This window comes from Zootermopsis nevadensis, unplaced genomic scaffold (assembly GCF_977971745.1).
Source record: "Zootermopsis nevadensis isolate Lab colony 2312 unplaced genomic scaffold, Znev_1.0 Znev_ptg000006l, whole genome shotgun sequence".
Lineage (NCBI taxonomy): Eukaryota > Metazoa > Arthropoda > Insecta > Blattodea > Termopsidae > Zootermopsis > Zootermopsis nevadensis.
Window position 1 is genome coordinate 8703943 of NW_028259138.1, and position 26493 is coordinate 8730435.

General features: G+C 37.4%; 2 protein-coding genes across 6 annotated transcripts in view; both read right to left on the minus strand.

Annotated features, from left to right (window-relative positions):
* Positions 1 to 11724, minus strand: part of sbb (scribbler) — a 146960-nt gene extending 135236 nt beyond the window's left edge. The window contains exon 1 of the mRNA XM_087343506.1: positions 11604 to 11724. The gene's annotated coding sequence lies outside the window, so the exon portion shown is untranslated. The remainder of the gene's footprint in view (positions 1 to 11603) is intronic.
* The window catches only part of LOC110831499 (putative GPI-anchor transamidase), a 43370-nt gene continuing 28205 nt past the window's right edge, over positions 11329 to 26493 (minus strand). For 2 of the 5 annotated variants that reach the window (XR_015533782.1, XR_015533778.1), the window contains exons 9-10: positions 22172 to 23318; positions 11329 to 11754 (exon numbers count right to left, since the gene is read on the minus strand). The gene's annotated coding sequence lies outside the window, so the exon portion shown is untranslated. Of the gene's footprint in view, positions 11755 to 15026; positions 15200 to 22171; positions 23319 to 26493 lie in introns of all 5 variants that reach the window. The other 3 variants (XR_015533783.1, XM_087343516.1, XR_015533779.1) reach the window with 2 other exon arrangements.

Consider the following 26493-nt stretch of genomic DNA (forward strand, 5'->3'; position numbering starts at 1 on the left):
GGCCCCATCTGTCGTGAGATGGCACGCAACCTTCAGATAGAACAATCGATCTCTGGAGCATAATCGATCGATCGATCGATCGCAATTCGAGTCTCCTGCTGAATTCCTTAGTCAGCTCTGAAAAGGTAATAACTGGTAATATCAAGTGAGCGGAGATGCCGTGGGCTACTAGAAATTCTGTTAACTTTATTCAAAAGTAAGTTGGTGTAATTCGTACCCTCAGAGTATAAATTATACGATGAATCAAAATACAAAAGAATGAAACACACTCGAGTCCACATTTCTTCAGTGAATTTCTTAGTCGGACTGTGAAACCAAACGTTGCGGTTGAGTGGTTAGCACTCGTACTCGACTCTGAGCCCGATACAAATTAATTTTAACCTGAGTCCTTCTTTCCGGCATAAAATATATAACATATAAAAACCTCCATACATTCATGTAATTAAAGTTTAATTAATTCGATCTGATGTACTCCCGAATTCATTAAACTTGCTCGCTAATTACCCTGTCTTACTTCGACAAATTAATTTAATGAATGTCCAGATAATTAACAGGGCATTTGAGCCCTGTTACTTTTTTTTTGGATTTTAAATATTTAGGGAATGTCTTAATTAATATCCTTTAACATCTTATTTTAGTTGGAAGTGCCCCAGAAAGACGCGACAGATGGAGAATTACATGCCAGAAGCTCACATAAATAACTTAAAACATCTGTTTGTATCTCAAAGAAAGCACAAAACTTCTCCTTTACAAAGACGAATTGGTTAATGGTACAGAGTTGTTGAAGTAGGTAGCATTGACCTTTAAAAGGTTAAATCAAGTGAAAGGGAAACAAATTGAACATTTGTGAATTAAATTAGATAAATTCATTTTAAGCAGACATTTCAGTCAGTAAAGCGACTAGCTCTGAGGGCCACGACCGGGGTTAGATTCTCGGCAGGGACTTTTGTCTTCGCCACCAAGTCCATATTCTGGTGAGACCGATTCACCAACAGTAAACCATCCAATGGGTATCGGAGGCTCTTTAACAGGGGATAAAGTAGGCGAAACGCGAAGCTGACCACCCACCTCTATCCAGTACCGAGGTTAAGAACTTGGCGGAGTTTTACCTCCATTCTCCAATACATTTTTAAGGCGTAGTGCTTAACACACGGAGCATGGTGTTAAATTGTATTGACAAATATTCGGAACAGACCAGCGATAATTAAACGGATGGCAGGATCAACGGAACAATGGCATAAGATGCATTGCAGGCCTGCGTTGGGGCCCACAAAGGGACGCACCACGTCTTCGTTGCGGTAATATAGGCCTAGCTTTGTATCTCTATCCGGGATACACCCGATTCGAATTTAAGCCCAGACGAGGTGCAGCATGACCGAAGTTCTTTATGTTTTTCTTCAGTCTCTCCAATAAGCCACAACCGTCTGTCACATTCGTCAGGTCTAGAGTTATCCATCCTATTCGACGCTACACACCCTGTGCATCTAACCAGGGTCGATAAATGAATGAAAAATAATATCAATCATCATGTACATGACGTCCATTCAAATTAAAAATTCTGTGTCTTTGGAGAAACACGAAGGAGTTCAAAGTCGTCTGGTCGCATTTATGCAACAGTTTTCGTCATTATAAAATGCTACGAACTATTTATAGAGCCAACAGACAAATGAAAGAGTAATTTATATTAATTTTGAATATTAAATGCGTATTTTAAAATGTGATAAGAGCTTTAATGGACTTTGAAAGCAATTGTTTATCTGTTATTATTCAGGTAAGAAACAATTAAACCGTCATCTTTTTAATTGCATTGGATATCCGATTGCATCATGCCAGAAGAGCGTATCAACAAAATGGCTGATTTACAGGATACTAAATTCTCACGCTTATTTGGTTTGACAAATGTGCATTATTAGTGTTAATGTAACTGTCTGCATCTCTGTGTAGAGCGGCATCAACATTAAGCTCTTCTGGCATAATGCCCTCGATATGTATATTTTAATGCCATAACAAAGGGTTCATGATGGATTATAAGCAGTGCTATAGTAATAGGAGCAGATAACGTCAAATTAAGAACTCCATACAATAGCAACAAATGAGAATGTGTCTCGTTCAAGTTATAATCAAATAACAAACAGTGAAATTATGGTATGAATTACGAACCTAATTAAATTTTTGTAATAAAATTAAGATCTTTCGTTGTTAAACTTTTGTTATGGGAGATATAATTAGGCCTACAGATATTTCATAATTAATATTATATTAACACTTCCAAACAGGCCCACCAGCGAATCTGTAAAATCGATATAATAACACAAAATGATGTAACTAACTGAACGTTCATGTTTGCGCGCATGAAACACCGGATGGCATATCAAGTTTTATAAATGGAACAAATTTTAGTCCAGAACAACTGATTCTCTGTAGATTATGATAATAATGATACCATTAAAAACGATAGCTCAGTTCTCATACCATTTTTTTTAACAAACTACGTAAATAAAGATACTGACAATTTAACTGGCGTATTTAATGCTGATTAATATTATTGCTATCCCTAATTCCATTATCGTTATTAGGATATAATTTCACTAATTAAATATATCATATTTTAAATTAGAACAACATATAAAGCAGGCAGGTAGTTCTCAGACTTTTCTGACTCTTGAATCGGTAAAACAACAGTGGATTTTCGGTGTATCTCCCTTAAGCTGTAAGTCTCCTGTGGAAATACAAATCCACAAATCGAATTATCTTATCACCGCAACTTCCAATTCTGGATGCAATATTAAATTCGTATTATTAGTGTGAAATTCAATTCTATATACAGTACTGAAATACTATTAATATAACATTAAATTCTATATGCTCTACTTATATTTAAAAGTAATTATAATCACCCACAATTAGCATTTGTAATTAGGCTACAATTATGCAAGACGCCATTAAAATGATAGTGGAACTAAATGATAATGGTAACTACCTAGTGAGACTTTTCGTAAAAAGTCTGGTACTATCGAACATAAATTATTTGATAATTAAAGAAAAGAAAATAGTCATTTGTTGTATTATGTAAATATTTATTTCCACTATGGTAAAGGGGCTTACGACACTAATAATAATTTGCGGACAAAAACAGAATAAATATGCCGGTAAGACGAACATGCAACATTAAATTGCAGTTCTTTTCGATATGGCCTTTTAAGTTAAATAAATTACAAGGCAAGATTCCTGATGACTTTGCTTTTTTCCTTATGTGGCGTGACATAAGTTGCAACAGCAGATTTGTACCTGTCATAAATAAACATAAAGGATGATGAGGTATGAAAAAACCTCAAATAAAGCATCTGAATGATATTACTCATATATGTAATGTAGCAGAATCATTTGCACCTTTCCGTCTTCGTGGTGTTAAAATGTACGGCAAACCTTCATTTAATTTGTATGTCTCTGTAAAACGCGTAGCTTCAGCGTTCGTGCTGTAAAACCCCGAAGGCAGAATAAGACCTCGGTAAATTATGTAAAGTCGAAGACTGTTTCTCTGTTAATATACGTAGCTCATTCTCTATGCAAGATATATCACTCACTAACTCTATCTTAACCCATTTTTTTTTGTAACAGTGGCAGGATAGTAATAAACGTCGAGTTTTCTACACAGCGCAACCGGAAGCGAACTTACGCGTTGTGAGTCGTCTGGAATCCATGGGCGAAACGTCGGAATATTCCGCCTGAGCGCGCGCTCACAAAATATCAATGTGTTTCGAGTTTATTATTTTAATCTGAAGAATATTGTCAGTAACTTTATCAGGGACAGATGATAAGGGGGGCAGATGATAAGGGGGGCGAGTCGATCACAGCCAAGAAGAATCGAAATGGATTATGAATTTTAAAGGGAGCGAGATGGATAACTCTGTAATGCTGTGTGTTCCGTGATTGGATATTTGTCGCTTCCTTTTATTCTTGCCAACTTAAAAAAACAAACTTCCCAGCGAGGTCGCTGACACTTGTTAAGTGGCTTAGCTTAGAGTTTTATTCCTTGTTTTACAAATTGGAGGACGAAAGTCGTAGGTCTTTGAACTTATCCCGCGCCCAACAGTGGCTAATGCCACTTCTGAATGCCATAACCACTGGATTTGTAATATATACTTTCTAATACGAAGCCCTCTCTACGTATTTGTCGTACTGTAACACCCCTTTGGGGCTTCTTACCATTAGTCCACTACACGGATCACCATTTGGGGGGGGGGGTTTGAGGGAAACTTGGATATTTTGGTTTAAAACGGGCTCCATATATTTTACGTAAGAATTTTTAAGTAAGTTTAAACCTACCCAAAATATAAGAAGCCGTAAGGCGTAAGTGCTGATGAAACGTTTTCAGTAAAATTTTCACACAATAGAATTGCATCATGACTCACTACAACCTTGTTTTGAATTGTTTCGAATAGGATGATATCAAAATACTTTATAATATAACAAAGGTTTAGTTTATCACATGAACAACAACACACCTGAAATAATTATCCTGTTGTTATCTTACCGTGTGCTAATTGCATGTTTTGTTGCTGGTAATAAGTTTTCTCATTTTCTCAATCGCCTTAATTTCTTTGAGGTAATTCCAAGTGTTGACAAATAACCTAACTAGTTGGTACGGCTACAGTTGGTAACATACCACGAACAAGATTTGCTCAGTCAGAAAGGGAACTAGCCACAGTCTAGGCTAAGGGATCTCAACTTGCGGTCCGCGTGCAGTTTTATAATATCGTATTATTCAATATAAAAAAGAAGAAATTTTTACTTCCTGAAATTAAAGAACCTTACTTAATTTTAAGCGAATGAGAACCAACTTATCAGAATCAAATAAAGGAAGTTCTTGAGTAATATTTTATTGTTTGCGATAGTACGTGAGTTGTATTTTTTAAATAAATTCCCGTGAACTTTCAACAATAGTTGGTATTTATAACCCGGCGGCCCACGAGTTGAAAACAAAAAGTGCACGCGATCCCAGGTCTTAAAAGGACGGGCATCCCTGGTCTAGGAAATCGGGTTTCAGTTCTCGGCAAGGCCAGGAATTTGCTCTTTTCCGCCCTTCCAGCCCCATGTTCGATTTTTCAATTTTATTTTGTTCGGCTGTCCGCTCAACATGTGACGTATTAAACAGACCTTGCCCGGAGTAATTCCCTGGAGCGTGAAATTGACCACCATCAATATAAAACACGAAGTTCAAAAATGCGAGGTAAATTGTCTTCACACCTCTCTTCATGGCGTGGAAATAGCCAACGTGACCCTTTATCTTTGTAGATAATACATGAATAAATTATCCTGACATTCAACGTATCGCCGCTGAGTTAAATAAGTTACGTAAGAAGCCGATTTTGATGTACGTGAAATAGACATTTGATGCTGGAAGTCTAACTTTAAGTTCTAGATCAGAAGAACCAAATCCAATTAAAACGAACAGATGCAATGTAAGACGTGGATCTAGAACAACATTCATTATCAAATATACGCTCGTTAAAACAGCAGAATAAACACAGAGACGGAGAAATTTCAAAGTTCCAACGAGGAGCTTCATAATTTGTACTATACCAAAAAAAAAACTATTTTTAGTCATTAAATGATGAAGAATGAGATGGGAAATGCATGTAGCATGCACTGGGAGACGAGATATACGCGCAAAACTTTAGTCTGAAGGGAATAGGAGTACACTTTGCAGAGCTACGAATAGACGAGATGATAATATTAAAAAAGGATCTCAAAGAACAAGTTGCGAGGGTATTAACTGGATTGATCCAGCTTATTATAGGATTCAGTGGTAGTCTTTGTAAACACGACAATGAATCTTCCATAAGAAGTAGAGATTAGATGAGCGACTATCAGATTGTTCAAGGACTCTGCTCCGTTGGGTCAAATGAAATCAGCTTAGGAACATAAATACAATGTATAAAGACCAAATTGAAGTTTTTATAGATACATAAACTGCTGGACTATGGAGCTACTGTGTCGGATATACGCGGGTTTAACGGGTTGTCGACTGCAGCGCGGCGGTATGTTGTACGGCATATCTGGTAATTAGATACAGCTGGCTTCCCCCAACAGGAAATTTGCTTGGCTGCATTCACGGACTGGTGAGCTGGTGATGGATGATAAATAATTGACAATTACAGCACCACGACAAACAATGCACAACCAATGTAACGATACAGATGTTATATCGGCATTGTTCATATTGCATTGTTCCAACTACAGGCTGTATACATATGACAAAACTTATTTATTACGGTGTCCTTAATATATCTCCTTTGTTTGCTGTTGCAGTCAGTAAACAAACAATTCTGAACATATTCTTTCCCGGATCAGTGCAAAAAAAAATAGCCCGCCGTAGAATTCGTCTTGCGGCCTCAGAATCGACATGTCGATTCTGAAAATATTGTTTTTCAACTGCTGGCCCGCGGCTCTTAAAGTCTTCACAATGACAAAGATTCGTAAAAATGACGTCTACAGATATTTATTTCAATGTATTCCAGAATATAATTTTCAAAAAGACCATTGTCGTTCGGATTCTGTTGTTTTCAGAGAAAGTTCTTTAAATAATTCTCAATAACAAACAGCTGGTAACCGCAAGTTAGTAATTTTAGAATACTTTTTTTTTAAAACAGTTAACTTCACATAAATCTTTAAAACTATTCACTAAATGCGTTCACTGGTTTTCTCTGCAACGCTATGGCCTGCTTCGAGTGACAGGATTACGAAATGCGGTTTGAGAAGGCTTTAGGAGGAAGTGGCCGTAGCCTGTTTTTCAGATACTGCCCAGTACACGCATGAAATACAGAAAAAACACAAACTCCCTCGGCTTGGATGCCCGACTTTTCGGTTGAAATGTGAAATAAAACGGAACAGATATTTATCAAATCAACGAGTTCTTGCGAAGCGGAGATCCAAGTTTTTTATTAATGCCAATGACATGATTAACATTCACATTATTATATCAGTGTTTATCATATTAACAGGTTTACACTTTACGACTACGTAACTAAAATATACTACAATTTTCGTAAGAACAGAGATAATACAGAATCGTATTCTCTCTGCTCAAACATCCACTCGTAAAATTTTCACTTCCGGCAGTTTCTACGTATTTTACTTCCAAAGGTTAGGTTAGGTTAGGTTAGGTTAAGACTGCAATTGTTCCCAGAAGGTAGCCTGAAAACCGTACATATTTACTTCCACCCTCTTTCAAGCTTGTTATAAAAATATACTCTTTATTATTATAGTCCTGACTCTCTGGTACAAAATTCTGAAGAAAATATTTTACATTCGTGAAGCACACTTTTTGTCGATTATTCTCTCTGGGTTATAACGCCGTGTGGACTTGTAGGTAGACAGCTCTGAAGATGGAGGCAATATATACCTCCGAAACGTTGGTATCTACCTGTATGTTTACACGGCGCTACAAACCCAGAAGATCGTCATCGACATATTCACTGCTGAAAACTCAAATTTTTTGTTGCTTTAAAGTTTTAATTAAAATCTAATGTTCTGCACTTCAAAATGTAGTAAAACCCGTTTCTGGGACACAAAAGAGGGCTAAGCTGACTGAGTGTTCGAAGTTGGATACGATACGCGATCGTTTAGTATTTTAATCATTACGAAGACTAAAAATAGTGAAGTTAATAACAATAAAACGGGGTATCATTAAGGATTTCTAGATCATTTAGCGGGCTGACTTGCTTAATTAGTGGCATCGGTTATAATAAGCCGATAACATAATGGGAAGGACATTCAAGAAACTGTTGTCTGAAATGGACTGTTCGGGGATTCAGAAGGAAGACGAGAAAAAAGGATAGAAAATAAAATTACAGTTGACTTCTGACTATCTGGGTCGGGTGGGAAATATATTTTCCCCGATAAACAAAAAAACCCGGATAATCGGCAAATCTTTTAGAAAAAGTAAAAAAAAATATGTAAATTTTATTTCAGACATACACTAACCATAAAAAAGGATTCCAACGGATAATAATAACGTTCTTCTGTCCCAAACTTCTGGTTTTAGCAACATCAGATTTTTGTTAATATCTTAAATAATATAATTGTTTTTTAACGTTCTGATTTTTAAACAAATTTTCTAATTAACTAGATGACTTAAGGGACCCGAAGGTTCATCATCTAATTAACCAAAGCTCTCCACCAATCCGTGTCCTGAGCCAGCATAATCCAATCGCCATAGACATTTTCGAAATTAATTTTAATTTTCGTTTAAACCAGATAGACCCCGGTTAATCCGCCCCGGATAATACGGAATACACCGTAAACTGAAAAAAAAATAAAATAAAGAAAGTATTCTTAGAATCAGCTGTAAGGTCGTGAGTGATAATCATGGTTTTATATTCCGACGCTAAAAGCCTTTTTTTTTTGTCAACAGTTGAGATGGGCGTTGATGTATAAATTGATAAATCCCCTATGACCTGAGCTTAGCACTAGGTTTACGCTGATCAAACCCCAGCCTCTGACTTCATCACATTACTGCTTGAGGGGATTTCCCCCCCGCCACCAAACTTCTGCACAGACAATGATGACCATACATTGTGGTACAGCAAGAGAGACAGATTCAGTGTGGACGCGTGCAGAGGAGAGACGGGGTGTAGACCAGCCACCACATTGTTGTCACAGTTTACCCGGGGGGAAAGGGGTGGGGAATCAGGACACATGACGACAAGCGATCCATTGTTCCGATCTTCAAATCCTTTCCACGTTAACTAAACTGTTGCGAGTAAAAAAAAAACACGCTCACATATCAGACTATCTTCGTGTTTAGAACTGAGAAGAAACAAGAATAGAACGGGATTTCAATTTAAAACATTTTTTTATACTTAACTGGCTTTAATGTTAACGTATTATAAAAATAAATCTAACACTGGAATAAACCTATTGCTGTAACCTAACCACAAAACTCATAAAGTACATATGATTGCAAATGTTTCTTTAGCATAATGTATGAAAATTGTATTTGAAATTATTTATCGTTTTGAAGCTTTATATAATTATATACACCTGAGGATGGTTCTTTTAGGAACTGAAACATGTCGTGAAACATGAAAAATGATGGTGTAATGTAAATCTAATATTTCGATAAAGAACATCATTTAATATTTTAAATGTTAATTATTGTAATATTTAATAAGAATTATTGTGATTAGACGGACAAGATTTAATATATAATATATCGTCTTTCATTGTATTTCGACATCATGTTCCAATTATTTTTCACGATGCACCGACACGAATCAAAATTAATTTTGGTCGTAAACTGTAGACTTCCCAATAACGCGAATTTTTTGTCGAAATGCTATCTTTAGTTTCGAGATGACCATCTATAAGATTGCAAGATATCTTGTTCGAATTAATTATTATTAATATTTTCTTATATCTGTAAAGTAGAGAAGGTCGTAAGATTGGAGAACATGTAGCATGCATAAACATACAAAATTATAATATAAAACAAGAACGTAACAGACTCCTCGAGGACTTGACGAAGGTCAGAGGATAATAGTACAGTAGATATTAAATAAATAGGCTCTATACATTTTTGGATTGGCTTCATTCAATTTATAAAGCGGACTTTTTTTATTCAGCAATGAACATTCGCGTTCCATTAAAGAGAACTAATTTATTAACTATCTGAGCTGCCATTACTTTCTCAAGAAAGAATGTTAGATAGAACTGGTTCCCCTGCGGCGTGGTAGAAGTTGTCTGCGTTGGCAAATAATCCTGGCTAAGATACAGCGAGCGAATAGCAGGCTTTTTCCTCGCGTAAAACAAACAAACGAAGTTGGACTCAATAGGGTTGTCCTAAAATAACCTTCTAGGAACATAAAGTTACTACGCAGGGGAACAGGGCATTAACGAGCGAACTTGTAGTCTGTATGATCGAGGAGGGGAATTAAAATACAGAGAAACTGTACGTTCACACTTTGTTTATCTTTTTCTCTCTATATAAGGACAGATCTCCTGGATCGTGCCATATAATTTGTAAACGGGTTACCAACATTTCGGTGCAATAATTGTCTCCATCTTCAGGATGTAAGAAAGAGACGATAGGTTATCTTAACAGCAATGAAACAGTCCTCGTTGAGAAGCTGACAGTCGTTCGGATGAAAAAGAAATTCTAAGCTATTACTAAAACCCAAAATTTAATTACGGGATGCTCACAAGAGTCTGCTTTTGATACTGGGAACGACCCGTTCTTCAAGTGCCTGAGCACTGCGGGTCCCAATTTTTCGTTGGCTCGATCTATAGACATTCGGTAGGACTCCTTGGATGAGGGATCGGCCCGTCGCAAGGCCTCTACCTGTACACAGGACAGAAAAACGCGGACACACATCCATGGCTTGAGTGGGATTCGAACCCAAGGTCCCAGCGACCGTGCGGCCACTGCGGACCCCAAGACTCTGCTACAGAACCTTTTCCTGGTGAAGTTTAATCCAGTCCACAACGCAAGACCCGTTTTCTTTAAAACATATTTTCGTGATACTCTCTCTTCGGCGCTCAGATCTTCCGAGCAGTCACTTCCTTACGGGTTTCCTGACTAAAACTCTCTACTCATTTCCTATCTCTCCCATTTGTGCTACATGTTCCGCCCATCTCATCCATCCTGATTTGATCACTCTAATAACATTAGGCAAAGACTACGAATTGTGAAGCTTTAAACTTCGAAATTCACGATAAGTTCAAGAATTCATAAAAGCACGAAATCTTCTTGTAAGCTATTACTTATAGTTAATTTCATTTTCATTGCGTGACTCATTACAGGTGTTTCGTTACGCTCACATTGTAATATAGGCACTGAAGATGACATAACGGAGCCGAAACGTTAAGTAAGTACCCATGGAAAGCCACTACATCAACTTCGACGGTCACACGTGGTATTCTGACCATAGGTAGATGGGCTAAAAATGTGTGAAGTTCCTAGCTAAAAATATGCTACTTTTTTTAAGTCATAGTTCGGTGATGTAACCCTTGTTAAGCCCAGAGGATCATCTGCTTCTATCCTAAACTCCATTTCTGGTTGTTGGTACATGAATTATTAAGTGCTTTTTTCCCACGTTCTAACAAAGTCGATCTGAATAAAAAAAAAGTTGAATGCGGCAAGCAAGTTTAGTATTTCCAAGTCCAATATACGAATGAACCTATTCATCTCAAGGCATTCATTAGCTACAAGTCACGTGTGTACCCCCCCCCCCCGGGCCCCTCCACACACAGAAACCGGTTGGAACATCAATGTCTTGTAGAACTTGAATAGCCTATCGTTACTTTTGGCTTATAACAGACGCTTGATTGACTTGCTAGGTTTTAATAGACCTGCTATTTACATGTTATTAAAACAAAATATACTGGTATCGTGTTATCACAGTACAACAATTACAATTTACAAAAAGTTAATTGCGCCTCCGACATTTTGAATTCAAATACGCCATCCACACATTTAACAATAATGGAGTAGCCTGTCTTGAGAAGCTTAAAATCGTTCAGCTAGTCAGCAAATTTCCAGCCTTTTATGTTCGCTACAGTCTCTAACCTAAGCCAGATTAATCCACTCTGCATCCTCTCACCCTGTTTCAAAAGTGTGGTCTTCAGCCCCGTTTTACCGTCTCGTCGGCCTGTGCTGCTGTTTCTTAGCTGCACGTTTGATGTCGACCGCCATATTTCTATATTCGTTGGGCCTCCACATTGCGCCATCTGTCACGACCGCAAACTACCAGACTGTAAGGAATATATGAATATATTTGTATTATATATACACACGCACTTATACATGGGCAGTATATGCCTTGTCTTTAAAGCGACGAGCTGGATGGTCGCGGTTCGATTACTGGTAGGGGCACTGATAGTTTCTTCCCCACCTTATCCAGACAGGTTCCTATCCAATGGTTTCCGTGGGCTCTTTCCCCATCTCGATAAACACACACAAGTTGTGACATCAGATAACGAACTGAATCGTCACGTGGCTATGACGTTTGCCACAATAGAAGTTTGGTTTGACTTCATTCTGTATTATCTAAGAGAGAATTAATCGGACTTTACCTTTTAGCATAGTGGGATCTAACTAAGCAAAATGATTCTGGGGCTTAAAAAACTGAACTGCACTCACAGCTGATGGAGCGAACATCCTTCTTTGTGATTATAGTAATTCTGTATGTCTTTGTTTTTTTTGGAATTCATTTCTTCTCCTCATTAAAGAGAACTGTATAAAGCAATAATCATTCACGCTACCTCGTTTTTTAACAGCAATTTAATGATGTTTAGAACTTGTAGTAAGTAGCCTTCTGGTTAATTTCATTTAGACTCCTTGTTTATTTATATTCATACACCAATGTAGTTTGACAGATAACTATATTTGTTACAAACGTTATTGTTGTATTGTGGATGACAAAAATGCAGAGGTAACGTAGAACTGGTGTGAGTAAAAACTACATTTTGCAGAGCCAGACAACTAGAATCATGTTGATCCAGTCAACAAAGGACTCCCAACTTCCAACTCAATCCTCATTTCAAATTGACATTCCAAAAGGAGAGAGGAAATACACAGATCGTCACACGATATCAACCACAAATGGATATAAAGGCTGGGGAGTTATTGGGGAACTTCAGACATGTTGTAGCATATTCAAAACGCCAACATTAGACCTTCATTTTCCACTGCTTCTGTGTTTGGAAACTACTCGACAGATGCAATCGCCATCAACATATTCCTCGATTGAGCAACCGCCATTTCAAGTCTTCATCCCGGTTACAGGCAGCAAGGGGAAAACTTGGTGCGATTCGTCACGGCACGGTCTCAATTCGGAGTGTTTTATCCCTCATGCTGTTGATAATCACGTCTTATTCTGACGTAGAACGTCGATGTGACACTCCCCACCAAACCTTTTAATTCACTAAGAACATTGCGATGAAGTGTCACCAACACTCCGAACATGTAGTTTAGCATTTTAATTACCTAATATCACTACAAAGAGCCGCTTGTGTGAAAGTATATGTAACAGGAATATCGTAATTACTTCACTCTGATTATAACAAAGACCAGCTGTCGTATAACAGGTTACTAATTCATATGTTCAGTCCGTAAACATTTGCTGGGCTGCACAGGAGTGTTTCTTTCTTGAAAGCCGGAGGGCAACATGGATATTAATGGCAGTAAACAATTCATCAATAGGACACTAACGAACGACCACGATACTTTCGCGAACAAAGGAGGCAAGCTAAAAAGGATAATTGTTGGATATGATTTTCAGATAATTTGTAGTAAAGAAAGAAAAGTAATTTATTTAATGGATGCATGTTTGAAGTTTAATGGTAGTTGAATTTGAATTAATTAAAGGGATATATTTTAAATATAAATACGGCCCACGGTACTTCATCTAATTTACGAACGCCATCTTGGTCAGAACCCAACGAATGTATGTTTATCCGCCGAGGAGCTGTGGACAGCAAGGACAAACAATAATAAAGATAATGCTATATTTACACAGTTGGAACTGTGGGCATTAAACACATCCTTACACCGATTCAGTAAGTCTAACAATTTACAGTTGTACCTAGTTTAAAAAAAGTTATAGTAGCATGGAGTTGTTTTTTATCTTTATCACAATGTCGTATGTTGCAACATGGGAATTCACTTTCGAAGACAAAACACTGATGAAGAGCGATGAAGGGAGGGAAGGAGGGGGTAATTTGGATATTGTTACTGCTGTGGCGGTGTGAGGCTGTGTCTGTGGAACTGGGCCACTAACGGGTCCATTACTTAAGATGTTGATGACTACGAAGGAACTACAAAAAGGTTTTTTACTCACACTATGTAAAAGCCCACCTACAACACGGAGTAATGTTTTGGAAAAGAACCGTAAAATATGAGTCCGCGAGGAAGCCAGTTTTTTTTTGATGCGATTCGAAAGAACATTCTAGAAATCCCTGCAATTTCGTCTACCAATCTGTTTTCCAGAAACATCTCTAAAACCTCGAAGATGATTTTTATGAAACTCGGCGTGACACCTACACTAAATTTTGTGGAGTCGTTATTCATTTTTTTTAATTTGGTTCAATTTAAGAATCACTTTACTTAAGGTCTTAGGTGAACTTTTAACGTTTATCATGCGAGTTTTTTTTGGGGGAAATAATTTATGAAACTTGATATACGGGGTCTGTATTATAGGAGTATTTACAATGCATAAGTTCCATTCACTTTAATTAATTTTAAATCCCATATTATTACAGGGCCTAAATACAGTCTTGTTTTTATCTCGTTAAGAACTCATCTGACACAAAAGTATCTAGAAAATAAATAATAAAAATACACAAAACAACATACTGTCGATTTTAAACGCATTATATATGAATAAAGAGAAGACAGGCACCACGAGCAAACGAAACATATTTTTAATGTCACCCCAAACAGCGGTTTCCCTCGTTTTGTCTTTCATGTCATGTAACGTTTTCCAAATCTTTTATGTAATTCGTAACGTTTTCCTCGCTGCTTAAAATACGTCGCTATTCGTCGTAGATCTGAGTTCTGCTGCCTAGAGACTATTATTATTACTTTTCTTGGTGCTGAGGAAGAACCTGTCAGTTTTATTAAATATTTATAAATACGAATGCCACAGGTAACACTGATGTAATTTACTTTAACTTGAAACTGAAATAATTTATGTTAATTCTCCAGTCAGCGAGAGAAATAAAAGAGTAGCCAACAGGCTGTCAGCTACTTGTGTGTCATCGTGCAGAGAAACCGGATAATGAAAACGTAATGCATTTTTACATTTATTTTGTCCATTGCACGTGACATAAATTCCAAGCTGAGGAAACTTTCGAAGAATTGCATAGTACAGCTACAAAAACGTTCACGAATAAGAAGCACTGTACTATAGTCGGCGTAGTAGTTTTTGGCCGGTGGAATTTTCAAGGGGAAGGCTAGGAGCGAGTCTCTGACTGCACCGAGGAGCTTATCGGACTGAACGCCCAAACAAAAGAAATGCACTGACCGTGCCACCTTAGGTACACAGAGTAGGCCCGTCCGCCAGCTCAGCTAGCTTCTCCACCGGTCAAAAACCACTGCGCCGACTATACCATGTCCACGTTCTTCAACGTTATGCTATCCTGTGTAGATACAGAGGCCTTGCGATAAGCCGACTTCCGGTACTGTCGTATCATGTGTCTGGAATGATAAGAAGTTGAATCTGGATTGGAAAAAGCCAGATGGCCTAATTCGTATGAGAAGAATAAATCAGATACTTTTCAAGTTTCAGGGCCATTTGATACAAATACCGTAGTTAAATAGCAGCTTTGTCCTCAGGCTTTCACTAGTCGAAAGTACAACATTCCGTGATTTTTAGACCTACTCGTGAACGGATGAAAGATATTGACGAAATTTGGTATGGAGGTTATGTCATTGGAAGTTACTCGTATGTTTTGATTTCCTTCAATCTGCAATGCCAACGTCAAAGATGCTTAAATATGTTTACTTAATTCAAGGACATTTTCTGACTGGTTGATGCCCTAGATACGCCACTGGATGTGTATGACCTATATAGTGAAGGCTTATAGTAAACAATTTCCACATTTATGTGACGTAATTCCAATAAGTCAGAATCATGATTAAGACGACGACGATATAACAGTGGAAGAAATTAAATTATTAATTTTAATGTTCTGAATCAATAGCCAAATGGACAGTTACAGGTACAGCAGAGAAAATAGAACTAGGGAATACAATGAAAATAACAACAAAGAACTTAAAACAAAGATTAAATACTTTTTTTCACACAAAAGCACATCTAGGAGAGAAACAAACAGCAAAGAAAGCGAAATCTCTGAAACTCTGAGAAGGGATACCAACGTGACAGCCATTATTTCCGAGAAAGGACAGACTGAGTTTACGTGCAAAACATAAACACATCGAAGTGGCGCTTCCTAGTGCACAAGGCATGGAAATATACTACGTGTTTAAAGACATTCTTGTAACTGTAACAGATTTGAAAACAGAAACGATCGTAACACAGGGTTTAAAAACTTCCACCTAACGCGAAAATAATAAAGGCTTTAATATTTGTATGATGAAGTTTCAAGTTCCATAATACACAGAAATTCTTACTTAATCATGGGCCTACATTTGTAGTACAATCATGAAGTAAAATGCCAACGAAGACTGTGACTTATGAGTACACACGTTTACAAAGCAAACATATTAGTAGATTCGGCAACTCTTTAAACTGACGCACCTATTTTGACAAATATTGGTTCATTTACGTAGGTTGTAAATGTTATACAAGCAATGTCTAAATGCAGGCATGCAGACTTGCAATAAACAAGATTATGATACGAAATATGTGAGGTGTAATTGGGCTATTTTACAATGACCGCGGACCGACGAGCCTTGTAAGAATCATCCTGTTGTTACTGGCATAAATTACTTGCAGACAACATATTTCACACACATGCCAAAATATATCGAGGGCATCATGCCAGAAGGTCGTACCAGCATATTTACATAATCGGAGATACTTATTTAACAACGCAAAATAGTGGGATGTATGTCATGCTAGAAGGGCGTAAGAACAGTACTTTGGCGACATTTCTACTCGCACAGAAAAACTAAACAAATTCAAATATTAAAATGGCGGCCTTTATGCGCCGAGAAATATAAAGGTAAAAATGGCAAAGTTGTCCCTGGCGTTTAACTAAGCATCACGCCATACCTGTTTAACCTCGCCACTAGATGGAGGTTAGCGTTTAGTTTCACGCTCTGGCCGCTCCGCTACCGAGGAATGAACCTCTATTCAACGGCTGGACGCTGTGGCGAATAGGAAACCCCCGAACTGAGCTACCCAGGATCTCACGTTCAGAAATATGGGTGTCAAACAGAAATGTGCATATTTACCAGGCATGCACCCTGAAGATAGCAACTGCAATATTTTCCGAAACGTTAATGCTCAATTTTCGACGTGGCTTATCTCCGAAACTAAACGTTGCTCACTGACATTCTCTTGTCAATTTTCTTTTACTCTCACAATGCATTTAATATACGAAATTGTGAAATGCCCAAGTGACTGTATGCTGCCATCTATAGAAAGCCATCATTACTACTTTATGCTATTGGTTCCCAACACTGCATCACAAGCTATTGTGGCACCACCTAGCCATGATAAAGGAGATAGTGGTAGCGGTAGCTCAGTCGATAATAATATGGTTAAAGATCAATCACTACCCACACCTAATTTCCAGCATCTTAGAACGTCCGTTCCTCAAATAAGAATGCAATTACAATGCTCATCCCTTCACAGGACAAAAACGTGGTCTGTTCACTGCGAGTATTAAAGAGTTTTGTATGATTCTAAAAATAAACAGTGATTGTTTCCCTAAACAGCACACTGGGTAATGGACACATTGTCTTTTCTTGGGTAGAAACTGCATTTTTAAATATTATTTACATGCTTCAAAGTATTTCACAATGATTCCATTAAATGTCACCAAACATCCCATGCAAAAAAACAACAAATAAACAAAAACAACAACAACACACACACTAAATAAACAGTATTCTAATTGAAACTTACATATTCAGATATACTGTCAATTTTTTGAACATGCCATCAACGTCAGTAAACATCTCAGGCCAAACAAGAGTATTACTAAATAGAGTACCTCACTAACTGAACTGTATGATCAATCACCAACATCCAAATAATGAACACAATTACTCATCAAAAATCAATCACAAATAGAAATGTATTCTGGTAATTAGCAAATCTCACAAACAGGGCAACTTATAATATCAGAATGTACACGGCTGTACGTCTACTGGAGTCAAAAAACGAATGAGCTTCATGCAGTTGAGGAAGAAATGTTCACCAGAAAGAAAGTGTTTATTTGCCAGCCAAACAATCTGCAAGATTTAAAAGGAAAACAGTCCATGTGTCGAGCCACGCTCCTATTCCTACACATATCTTCATGGCATGGAATTATCATATTTTGCCCTTGGTCAATATTTTGGAAATGTTTAATTTATCCTTTTTAATTTCCACTGTTAAGTTGAGTGAAGTTAGACAATGGGAAAAAATCTCTATTGCCAATACCGTCAAGTTAACCTAAAACAGTGGTATTCAACCTTTTTTGTGTGCGTACCCCCAGATATAATTTCTCTTCAACTTTGTACTCCAAAGTTGTTGGTGTATAATTCAAGTTATACATAGTATATAATCTACATCTAAAATAAATTAAATAAATTACATTACTGATTATTCAGTGTTTATCATAAAATAATATATATTTTTTAAATTTCATGTACCCCCTAAGATGTCTTCGCGTACCCCAGGTTGAATACCACTGGTCTAAAATACAGAGGTGTTTCAGAAAGGCTGGGTCAAACGTAAACCATGTGCTCAGGGAGATCAGACTATGAAAAAATAAATTATTATCACTTCTGAAAAGTGATCTCCTGCTAGGATGCAGAACAGCGCAACGAACCTACCATGATAGTGTATGTGAGTACATTAATGATGTATCTGTCACCTGACTGTTGGTAACCGATGAGACTGGGTTTACACGTATAAAATTTTTAATGACCATAATAGTCACTCCCCACTTAATGGTACCTGCACCTTGTCGTGGTGGTGGGGCTCAAGTACCTCAGTGGCGGTAGCATAGCTAGCCAGATTGGTCGAGGGGAAGAGGTCAGACTAAGACAGGTACCCTGGTCCTCCAGGCTGGAGGTTGGTCGCAAGGCTAACAACCTTGCACCGTAAAAAGGAAGATGTTTCGAAACCTTGATCAAAGCCTCGGACAGACGGACCTAACAGAGGACCGAATGGAAGAGGAGAATTGAGGAGGCCATAGACCGAATACGGACCGGAGAGCCATAGAAGAAGAAGATAATAGTCACTTATGGGCTGAGAATATAGGACAGGCTTACAAGTTCACTGTATATGCATTTACTGCAAAATGAACTTGCTATTGGACCTACAAACATGCCAACAAACGTCGTTTCTTCATTATCAAGCTCCTCCAAACTTCTCTGCTGATATCCAGGTCTTTTTGAACACCAGTTTTATTGAACGGTGGACTGGATATAATTGACCACAAACATGGCCACCTAGGTCACTTACCTAAATCTCATAGATTTCTTTCTATGGGGACATGTAAAAATTTTGGTTTACAGAGGTTAAGAGTACAGACTGAGGAAGAACTTTGGAAATAACTCAAAACTCTCCTACAGGTACTTGAGTAATGCCTCGAGTGTTAAAAGGAGTCTACAAATCACTGATTTGACATGCAGAAGCATGTATACGAGCAGACTGTGATCACTCTTACCAACTGCTATAACTATTAATTATCATTACTTTGTTAAAATTACCAATAAATACATTTACTCATAACTAATTTGGAAGTAATTTCCATACCTCCATTCATAGAACTTTGTTTTTCATCTCAACCCCCTCAACACATGGTATGCATCTGACCCAACCTTTTAGAAACAGCCTGTGTAGAAACTTCATATATCAAATTCTATCCCAACTGAAGCCAAAGTTTCTCATTTCAGAGAAATATAAATTCATGTAAATCCTGTTCCTGCCTCTTCTACAGCCTGGTATTTCAACCTAGCTGCTTTAAAGGCATATTAAAGAACAGAACTAACGCTAACCTTGTAAACACGTGTGTTATCACATATTACAATCTGAAGTTCACTACATAAAACAATCTGTTTTAATATTTGCAGAAGATTTTGCAGAATTGCTAGTGTAGTAAACCTAATAACACTTCTCTTTATTCACTATGCTTTTATCTATGCTGTCTCTTCAAATTACATAATTTTAAGCAAGTCACTATTAAATGCAAAACAAGGCCAAATTTTATGATACGTAAATATGCAAAAAATTTATAGCATGAAATACACATATCACTGCTGTATGTTCCTTCCTGAAAAGAAATGCTTTAATCTGAAAAAAAGGAAGAAATACAGTATGGAATACCAATAATGGTTTTTAACCATTTAATAGCACCTTGCCTTAATTAATTTGAGAACTTTAAATAATTTGTAACTTTTTTGGTATATCCTGACTGTAGACTGTTGTTTAGTGGAATACTGGATACTGGGAACGACCCACAGCCTGAGCACTGTGGGTCCCAGCTTTTCGTTGGCTTGATCAATAGACATTCGGTAGGACTCCTTGGACGAGGGATCGGCCCGTCGCAAGGCCTCTACCTGTATACAGGACAGCACAACACAGGAAAATGCGGACCACCATCCATGGCTTGAGTGGGATTCGAACCCACGGTCCCAGCGACCAAGCGGCACAAGGCCCACGTCTCAGACCGCGCGGCCACTGCGGACCCCGTTTAGTGTAATTGCTACATCAAACTACAACTATCCCAATCTTGTCAAGTTACAAGATAACTGCTCTATTGGTTGAGTCTGGCTTAGATGTTAAATAGAGATAAATGCCAATAAATCTTACAGTATAATTATGACCGATAGTTCTGGTAATATGTGCACTCATAAGCCAATTACTGATGTACAAGACTTGGCTGTATGTTTATATTTACAACTATAATAATCTTTTGTGTATTCAACAACTGTAGCATACCACACCTTAAGACTGCAGTGGCTGCTCATCATAGAGGGTTAAAGGTTTTGATTCCACAAAACTAAAAATGTTAAACTCTGATATATCAGTTTACGTATCAAGTAAACAAACAAACAAAACCTAACTTCATTGAGCAGACTACTTCTTGAGAAATTATGCTTAGCTGGTCAGGAAATTTTCTGCTATGTATGGAACCTGAAGTTTCACTACTGTGCTCATAAGAGCCCACCACCACCAGACCCTATTCTGGACCAAATTCTTGATTTTTAGTCTGTTTCTACTGCAAAGTTTATACAGTACAAAATGAGATGGAAAAATGATCAATAATAATGAGGAGGTGGTCATGGCATATTTCAAGGTACGTCCTCAGAACTTTCAGGACAAACCAAGGAAGATCATTTATTTTATGGTTTATACTGTTAGTAGTTTCAACTATATAGTTTTGAAGAATAGGATGATTCATGAATTGGAAACGAAGCTGTACTGACTCAATTTAATGAATGAAATTGAGGGAAACCACAAGAAACCTGTCAATGCAGCTGCTCTCTAGGATGAAACTTCAACCTTGGACATAACAAATACAAAATAGGAGTCCTAACCACTTGGTTCCAATGCTTGGTTAAGACCATGGAATACTTTAGTAAGGAGAGATGGCTACCCAGCCAAGATTTGAACCAGCTGCCTTCCAAATACACATCTACAGCACTACCATGACAGCAGCTTAATCTGTGTGTGTAATTAAAATAAGTCATATGATAGATAACAGTATGTTGTGTAATTTTTATTACACACCGTTGTAGGACAGATGTTTCTCCCTCATTATCAGGGATTTCTTCTAACTTAAACAGTTTTCACAGACTCAAACTGATTCATACAATGGCACGAGATCAACCATCAAATCAGTCCTGAACAGTTTCAATAATTAACCAAAAAATATTAAAAAAAGAATCAGAGATCCTCTCATTAACGATTGACACTTTCTAGGTTATGTATGATTTAAAATCCTTGGATTTATGTGGTGTTTCAGAAAACCAGTGAACAAAACATGTCCTGCCACCTCTCAACAGGTAACTTTAGTTTTTCACCAGCAGAAATTATGCATTACCACAGAAATGTGTACAGTAATTACTTTCTTAAAATAAAACCCATAATGAAGAAGTGAACTTAACCTCTTTTTTAAAAATCTCTAAACACATATTCAAGGATGCTGTCCATAGATTCCAATGTATTGTGCATTCCTTGTATTAATTGAACATCGATTGTCCGTTCCTATATCCAGTCATTCTTCAATGTCAAGGGTTGTACACTGATTAGATCAACATGTTAAATTCTATGAAGTGGAAAACATGACTAGTTTCTTCCTATATTATATTTGAACAGTGAGGCTTGTGGGCTCATTTCTCACTTGTAGCTGGTATGAATTCTCATCTGGACCAACAGATGATAATGTTCCACATCAAAGTTTGGAAGGTAAATAGTTTGAATTTCAGACAGGCTATTACTACTAACTTAAAGTATATCATGACCACTTCCTTCCAAGTCCTTACCTATTTATCATTCAGAGCCATCTACTTTATCTCTGCAGATGAAATAGCACTTTTAAATAACCTAATAGTGGACCACTCCAATCCATGACTAGCTATTCCGATTCAAGATCTGTACCATTTACAAGCCTTTGCCAAGATATCACTTTGAGGCATGCTGTTAGAATAACATGGGATTATAAAATTACACATCACAGAGTATGAGGAAGACCAAAGAGATCTTGGAAGAAGAAGAAGGGGAAAAAGACAGAGACAGAGGTAATAAACAGGAATGATAGAAATGGATAATAATGGGTCTGTTGCCCTTCCCCATCACTCAAATCTTTTGTTTACCTACATACAATGTTACCCCTTGGAACTTCTCCTGCACCCTTGAAATTCAAGTCTCTGATGACAAACAGCATAAAATTACACAAAATTTACAGCTAGTGTGGTGTGACATGAGCAATGGCCATGAGTTGTGTAGTACTCACTTGAGTGGAGAACAACATCTAGGAAATAGCTTACGATCATTAAACTAGCCACATAGGCAGCTCCTCCAGCACAAATTATATGTGGTATAACCGTGTCACAAATCTTGCACCATTTTGAGTGCTAGACTACGGTGACTGAACAGCACAGTTTTCAAGACAATTCAAAGTTAATGTGCAGCATACTGGTGTTCTAACACTTTTTATGAGAAAAGCAAATTCACCCAAATTTTAAATTTTATATGAATGCTGAATTAAAGAAGAGTGTAAACATGTTCATTTATTACACAGACAATATTATTGTCACAAAGAACACTGCAGATTTCTACATTAATTTTACTGACAATATCAAATATTCACGATACTAAAAAATAAAAGTTTAAAATAATAGCTGTAAATATTAATGAGCTCTATGTTTTATGATATATATCAATTTCTGTATAGTAAGAATTTTTTAGAACACTATGGTTGATTTAAATAAAGTAAGGATTATAGTGGACCTACACAAACAAAACTTAAATTTTCCCATCTAATTAGTATACGAAGATAACTGTATTATGAGATGTGGCACCACATATTTCTGTAAAAACTAGCTTATGTCTTAGAGGTGCTTACTGCTTCCATCATCTGGGTGAAACATCTCAGAAAACAGCCATTTTAATACTCTTCACCACGAGACCCTGAAAAATCAAACTTCAGTGTAGACCCCAATAACAAATTTAACCAAAATCTGTCAAGTAATTTAAGAAATGAAATGTGTGGATGGGCAACCATACTCATTACACCAAAGCAGAAAGGTATACTCAGTAGAGTACTCACTTTCAAGAAACTTCCTTTGAGATTTTACATATCTCACCAACCTTGATGTTGTTTTATTGCAAATATAAATCTATCACTGCAAAGCTAATCACACTACAAATATTGCAGTATACAGTTAAATTATTTTCCTTTGTGTTTTGTTACATAAAGTAAAACTCAACATCCATTATTCATTGGTTCCTTAAAAATGCAACACATAAGAAAACAAAAGTATTGAATCCTGTGTTGAAATGACAATTTGTTCATGGGAAATCATATAATTGAGCATGAAATTAATTTGTACTGAGATAAATAAGCATAAAAATTTATGTATGATTTGAGATTTTCACAGCGGTGTGTATGAAGATTTCTGTCTTCTGGGTTGTTGCACTGTGTAGTCTGGTAGATGAATCGCCCTGATGATGGAGGCAGTATGACCTCTGAAACGTTGGTAAACATCTACCAGACTATACAGCGCAACAACCCAGAAGACAGAAATCTTCATTACATTTACCTAGACGGATGCAGTGTGACCTCTGAAACGTTGGTAAACATCTACCAGACTATACAGCGCAACAACCCAGAAGACAGAAATCTTCATAACATTTACCTAAGTCGGTCATGGAAGCCCCTCCCTCATCTGGCCCCAGTCAGTCCTTACTTCCACTCTCCTTGTTCCTCCTCATCACATCAATCCACTTCCCATATGTCCAGTGATCCACCTGCCAGACCCCAAAGGTCCCTTATAAGAGCAGCTATCTTGAACCCCTCTCCCTCATGTTCTTACCCCCTTTCTGCTAGCCAGGCTGTGGCACCCCCCCTGCTACTATTGGTTCCCAGGCCCTTGCTCAATTCTGACTCCGGTCACCACTTGCTGGGCCAAGGTTCTTCCATGACTGTCAGTCTCCTATAACTCAAACTGTTTCCAGGCACGCAGCTTACTGATCACCCTGATGATGGAGGCAGCATGGACCTCTGAAACGTTGGTAAACTTCTACCAGACTACACATCACAACAACCCAGAAGACAGCCATCATTGGAATCACCACCATGAAAACCTCATATCCTATCTAAAAATTTACATTACTTAAATAATGATTTATTAAATAGATGCATATTTTACACATACATGTAAAGATACATACAAATTTACAATAGTTTAATAATGATTTATTAAATAATGGATATTTTACACACACACATATAAATTTTAAGAAAATATGTAATATAATAAGAAACTTAATTGCAGAAGTTGAGGGCTGTGAATTATGTGTCCTCTTGAAAAAATAAACTGGACTTGGATTCTAGCCTTCTTCATTTCTACGAGGACTTCTTGCAGCAGCAAAGATCAGCTTTCACATTTATAATAATCCTAAATTTAATTACACGCTTAAACATGCAATTAAAAATCAACAGATTCAGAAAATAATGGTGTTAAAGAGTAACTAAGGGATATGGGAAATGACAAATTCAAAGTCAACAGATAATGAGAGCTTATTGTACACACAAACACACAAAAAAATGTTTCAAATAAAAGTTGTGAGAATTATGTCCCCTATTACTCATTTGTATGATGATATTTTTGAGAATAAAGTATTACTTGAGCTTATTGTAATGTAAGAATTATATTGGATGCATTCAAATAACCATCAAATTTGCCTCACAACTGCTAATGTAGACTGTCCATGCTAAATTTGATCAACATCTGCTTGGGTAATTCACAGTATGAAATATGCAAATGGAATGATGGATGGATATGACTGCCTCATTCTGCATTCCTTTCATGTACTTTGTGCAAAGAACATGTAAAGGGAGGCCCATTTCCATTTATTCCAAAAACACAACCTTCTAGATTTATGATTTGGGATAATATTTTGGACATTTTTTTAACATCAGTTTGAAGTTCTCTTCACTAGCACAGCAACATTGCCTGCATCTCACTCAGCCTCTTATGCAATACACATTGAGACTTCTTTCCCAGAAGTGATGTTGGCCAAAGCACAATGGCCACTCATATTTATCTAATGTGAAAGTCTAGAATGCAACTAGGTATATACAAATAGTAAATCTGCATATTCAAACATTTTCAGACAGAATGTACCATGTTCAATCAGTGCGGAGACTGTCTGCAGACTGGGTTACTGGGGTCTGATCCTTGACAGAGGATGCAGTGTTCATTTTCACAACCAGATCAATGTCGAGGGTCTAACCAAGCTCCTATCCAATGAGATCCGAGGATAAAGCACATAGAATGTGAATCTGACCACTTGCTGAGGCCAAGAATACATGTCCCGCGCCATAGCCGCACGGTCTGAGGCATCATGCTTCGGACCAGCGATACGGAATGCATGCTGATTCGAGTCTCAGGGGAGAAGAAATTTTCTCATGAGATTTTCGACTGGTGTATGGGACCGGTGCCAACCCAGCATCGTGAGGAAATTGGGGAGCTACAATGAGTAGCGTAATTCGGTCAGGAAAGCTAGCAATGGCTGGGGGTTCGTCGTGCTGACCACACGTCACCCTATATCTGGTTGGATGATCGTTCACCTCTGCTTAGGCATGTGAACGTGAGGCCAGCAGTAAAGCTAGTCGGCTTTGGCTCTCTGGAGCTGTTACGCCACGGATATCTCTACTTCCCCATACAGATTCATAACGCAGTCCGTAAGTAAGCACAAGGACAACTATACCCTTTACCTAGCTGGAAGTGTTAAAAAATTAGAGTCATAAACCATAGTAAAAATGTCTTATTGTTTCAAGTGATCTTCCATTATCTATGTTTACAGCAGGTACATTAGTAAACAGTCACATGTTAAGCCTTGTTATCACGAAGGGTATTTAAAGAAGCTGCATAAAAACGTTCACTGTAAATCCAACCGAGAAGTTTCATGAAACACATCTACCCAGGTAAGCTGTTTTCTACTACAACAGTTTCTTTTAAATTTTCATTAACAGAGACTTTGAAATGTGCATTCTACATGGCATATATGCTTATATTTGTGCAGCTCTAAAATATTCAATGTACATAAATTATAAAAGTTTTATTGCATGTCTCACATA